We start from the raw sequence: 5,354 nt of genomic DNA on the forward strand, positions 1-5,354 counted from the left end.
GGCTGGATTGGGGGTCCCCAAGGGCTGCAAATGGCCCACAGGCTGGGGTTTGCCCACCCCTGCATTAGAGGATAAGCATGCAGTGATCACTCTCCACTTCTTTCCTCAGCATCCAGGGAGATGAAGAAGAGAGGTCTCTGGTCGCTGCTATCTCAGCACTCCAGAGATGCTGAGTAAAGAGTAACCTCAACCACTGGCTTTTTACCATTCCAGATGGTCAGGAGGTTATTTGGTCCACTCCTTTCTCAGTGTCACTGAGAAGTGTCACTGGGAAGGGAAAGGAGAGTAATCTCTGCATGCTCACCCTTCAGCACTCTGAGAATGAAAAAGGAAGGGATATCTGGTGAAGCAACCCTACTCCTGCCCTCCAGCAAATGAGCTTTCTCAGAGTCCCCTGTGTCAGTGGGTGGCTGTGACTCCCTAGATAATGGGCCCTTGGCCATGGCCCAACCTTGCCAACACCTGACACTGCAGATAGTCAGTATTTTCTATATTGATTGACAACAACAATCAATTCAATTTCAACAACCTTTAAAGGCATAGCAAAAAGAAAAAAGAGCTACAACATACACAACATACATAATTAAATAAATAAATAAATAAATAAATAAACAAACTACACCAATACAAACCATCAATTAATCACAGGGAGATTATGCCCACATGCACCAATCAGCGCTGCTTGGAACTATTAGCAATAAGGACCTTTGTGAGGAATTCGGCAACGAAAGATGTAATATCGTGCGAGAAGTCGTGTAGAAGAAACGCTGCAAGAAGATGGGGGGGACCAGAATAATTAGAGATGACAGGGCCCAAAATGGAGCAGCGGAGTTTGTTGAATGTTGGACAAATACAAAGAAAATTGATAACAGAATCAGGCTCAATACCACACCAATTACAGCGCCTTTGATCGAAGGGAACCCGAGAGTAACGGCCATTCAACATCGCGGAGGGAGATTGACAACAACTCTCCAGGACTGGACAAGGGTGTTTTTCCCATCATTACCTGGCAATGCCAGGAACGAAACTGGATATCTTCCTGCATGTAAAGCATGCCCCAAAGAGCTACAGGTCCTCTCCTAAATAATTCGGAGGCAAGACTTTTGACAACTCCCACAAATCACTGTCATATCGCTCTTATCATATTTACTCTTCTTGAACTATACATGCAAAACTAGCAAGACCTTTAAAATACAGAAAAGATTGTATTCACAGGAAATTATTGTACTAAAACGGAGAGACAAAGTCAACAAAATTGAAACTAAAACCAGAGAAGACTTGAAAAGTGTAGCACTACTTTGGTCTAATGGGGGAAGGTTATGGAAATGAGGCCGGAATTCTGACAGCCTAGTAATAGATGGTGCATTGTAATCTGTGCACAGAGAGCGAGAAAGCGAGTGAGCGAGCGAAGGAGTGAGAGAGAGAGAGAGAGAGAGAGAGAGAGAGAGAGAGAGCTGGTTCAACTCCTTCTGAATGCCCAGCAGCAACACAGAGAACGCTTTTAACCAATCAACAGCCTAATTCTTCTTGTTGTTTTCTACGAAGTCATACTCCCTGAAGTTATTATTTGTATTATGCTTGAATAACAAATACCCACATTTTCTAAAGGCTGTCATTTACAAAAAATGTGAAAAACTAGAGTTTCAACAATATAGAAAAACTAACTTCCTGTTTTTCCCCTCCTTTGTCAGGAAGTACAAAGCATTTTGAAAAAAGAAATCTGATTTGTACTGATCCTCAGAATAAAATATTACCTATGTAATTTTCTTTTACATAAGTAATAATGTTATAACTGATGATGGAAATAATATGTTTTTTGCACCTTAAATGCTGCCAATCTCTGTCCTAGCTGTTCAGCATGTAACATACAAATGCAATTTTTAAAATTATCTGTGATTTTGTAAATTGTATTCTCTTAAAGCCAAATACGATAGTTATTTGTATTTCATAAATTGCCCATTGCACTTTAGGCAGGATACGAAACACATGGTGGTTGCTTCCATCTAGTGGCATTTCCTCCCCATTGCAATAATATTTCATCTTTTGATACTTACATAAACTAAGGTTACACACTTAGCTGTGTTCAAAGGGATGAGTAAATCTCAATGAACTCAGCACGGCTTACTTTTGAGTAGATATGTATAGGGTTTGTAAGTAACATTTTAAAATATTTATTGCATAATTCTCTCTCTGTCTCTGTCTCTGTCTCTCTCTCACACACACACACACACACACACACACACACACAGAGGGTTCCAAATGTCCACAGATATATCCATTTGTAATTGTTGTCTGTAAGTTATTCACTCAAAAGTCGATATGCTGAAAAGGTCTTCAATCCATTGATGCAGTGGTTCTCAAACTGGGGCATTGCGATGTCCCAGCCTGAGAGCCCTGGGCCCTGCGTCCTTAAGGAATGGGGAGGGGGGAGGCAGTGATGCAATACCTTGAATTTAGCCTCTGAGCAGGGCACAGGAGTGCGCTTCCACTCACCCCCGCCTGCAGGAGCCTCCCAGGGGTCGGAGGAGCCCGGCGCCAGCCTCCACAAGGCTCTCCACACAGTGCAGACCCCTGCAGAATACTATCGCAACCACTTCCAGTTTTGTGATCAAAAAACAGGAAGTGGTTGCGATCGTGTTCTGCAGGGGTCTGTGCTGCATGGAGAGCCTTGCTGAGGCTGGTGCTGGCTCCACAGCAGTGCGATGCTGGACATCGCATCACTGCCTTCCCCGTCTCCGCTGCCTTCCTCCTACCCATGCAAGGACTTACAAGTGCTCAAACTCTACTAGAGAGTTTGAGAACAACTTCATTCATAAATAGTAGGGGGGCACTTATCCTTCCAGCTCTTCCTTACCAGTCTTTTGTCAACCATAAGGGCACAGAGAGTCCATTTCTGCTGTACCACTGTTAACTTCTAAGATACAGAAAAATCATTCAAAAGGATGTAGACAGGGTGACCAGATACAATGGAGGACACAACGCCTATACCTTTAACCATAGTCTAGAAGAGGGAATTTTGGCAGATGCAGCTTTAAAAACTCATGTTGACCTGTACCTGCCAAAATTCCCTCTTTTACGTAAAAATGGTTGGCAATCTTCAGTCTTGAAAGACTATGGTATAAGCCTACAGCACCCGGTATTCCCAGGCAGTCTCCCATCCAAGTACTAACCTGGCCTAACCCTGCTTAGCTTCTGAGATTAGACAAGATCAGGTATGTGCAGGGTAATGGTTAAAGGTATAGGCATTCTCTCCTCCATTGTATCTGGACATCCTGGACGTAGTTATTGGCAAAAGTCAATGATCGTTACAGAACAACCTTAATATTTTGTAGTTAGCATATTTAATAGTAATTGAGATACATTGGTTTGGATCTAAAGAACTATGATTAGCAGAAGGAGGAAGTGATGTTCTGTGAACTCTTGTATAAGTAGTTATGGAAAACAGATAGAATAACATCAAATAAATATAGCTGTTGGTTGCAGTGTAAAAACTCTAGAGGGCAGTAAAGTTCTTGGGAAAGAGATTTTTACAAGCAGTGCTGTCAACTGTGGAGGTCTGACCTGGAGTCCCCAGGATTCAACATCAGTCTCTACATAACTGCTAAAAGCTATCCTAGACATCCAGGACTTTCCTGCATTACATCATGCTGGAAATATAGATATCCAGGAATTGCTTAGGTCGGTGTTGGCAACCCTACTGTATATATGACTCTGTATGAATAGAAGGACTTTTCTAGATTTGGGGTTGCTTTCTCATACAGCGCTCTTTTGCTTAGTCAGAAACAGCTCTTCAGGATTAGAAAAGATGTTCTGCCAGCAGAAAGGCACCTTTGGAGCCAATGCTTAGGCCCTAATCCAGAAAAACTAGCAGTGTAATTCACTCGGCCACCAGGGCCAGGACCGCAAAATGCCACCCCCCTTCTGTCTGGAGGCATTCAGAGAGCGTGTGTCCTCCCTGGCTATCCGAATGCCTTCTGAGGCCCTGGGAAGGCTGAAAATCATTACTTCTGGTTTTCGAAAAGTTCCAGTTCTGCACACAGCCAACCTGGCTCTCCAAAGACACCCAGATGGGGGCAGCAGCAGGGTGGTGAGGAAGGTGGTGCTGCCAATGAAAGTTGGCACCCAGGGCTTTGCCCCCCCCAGGAATGCCACTGGTGTAATTCCATGCATATTTCTTGAAGTCTCATTGGTTTAGTCAGGCTTACTCCCAGAGAGGTTTATATAGGTTTGCAGACTAAGATACATGGGCAGCCCACTTCTATGCTGCTCGCCTACCCCATGGTACAGTGATACAGAAACAGCCACTGCTATATCATGCAGCGCAAAGGAAGCAGCCAGAGAGAACATAGATTTCTTTTACCACGTGTCAGGACCAGGCAGCCCCTATGCGACTATTTGGATCTGCTCCAGTTCCATAGCTGGCACAGATTTGAGTAGCCTGTGTACGGCTTTCAAGTAGGATTCAACAGAAGCCTCTGCTGCCATCCCCACCCTCTCCCAGGCCTGAACTGCCTCCCAGGCTGTCCCCCCCACCCAGTTTTGTCCCCATCCCACTTTCCCCCTGCCCATGAAATACACCCCACTGCTTGGCAGGGAACTTACCATCGGTGAATCCCACTGGTTGTCCCGCCATTGCTGAGGTCCAATGCTGACTGGCACTAGCCTCTCCACTGACACCATTGGTTTCCCGGCTGCCACAAAGATCCTTAGGGCACTTTTGCGACAGCTGTTGCCTGGGCAGCATGCATGAGAGCAGCACATCCAAGACAAAGCCTTCAAATTGAGAGCTATTGCGGATGATATAGTAATCTCCTTAGAAAATCCCTTGAGAGATATTGAAGTACTGAGGATTAAATTGAAAGAGTTTGGAGCTTTAGCAGGTTTTAAGATTAATAAACAGAAAACAAAAATTTTAACAAAAAATATGAGAATGCAAGACCAGGTAGAATTGATGAACTAAGACAGGTTTCAAGGTCGAGAAGAAGGTTAAGTACTTGAGTCTTAATCTAAAAAGTAACAACAGTATGTTATTTCACAATAATTACGTTAAGATATGGAATAAAATCAAAAAGAATTTTATAAGATGGGAAAGACTGAATTTGTCTTTGATGGGAAGAATTTCTGTAATCAAGATGAATGTCCTTCCGAAAATATTGTTTTTATTTCAGACAATACCAGTTATATTATCCGATGCCTCATTCGAACAATGGCAGAGAGATATTTCAAAATATATATGGCATATATAGGATGAACTCAAGAGCGGAGCTATTAGCAGAAGGATTCACTTTTCAATGGTTTCAGTATATACAACTTTTGGAGAGATTCAAAATGGATAAGAAAATGTATGACTTTGA

The 5,354-nt window shown here is 43.2% G+C and overlaps 1 pseudogene; it reads right to left on the bottom strand.

Moving 5' to 3' along the window:
* Positions 1–3,121: 3,121 nt before the first annotated feature.
* On the bottom strand, positions 3,122–3,238 carry LOC136650734 (5S ribosomal RNA; annotated as a pseudogene).
* Positions 3,239–5,354: the final 2,116 nt, after the last annotated feature.

Source organism: Tiliqua scincoides, chromosome 4 (assembly GCF_035046505.1).
Source record: "Tiliqua scincoides isolate rTilSci1 chromosome 4, rTilSci1.hap2, whole genome shotgun sequence".
Classification (NCBI taxonomy): Eukaryota; Metazoa; Chordata; class Lepidosauria; order Squamata; family Scincidae; genus Tiliqua; species Tiliqua scincoides.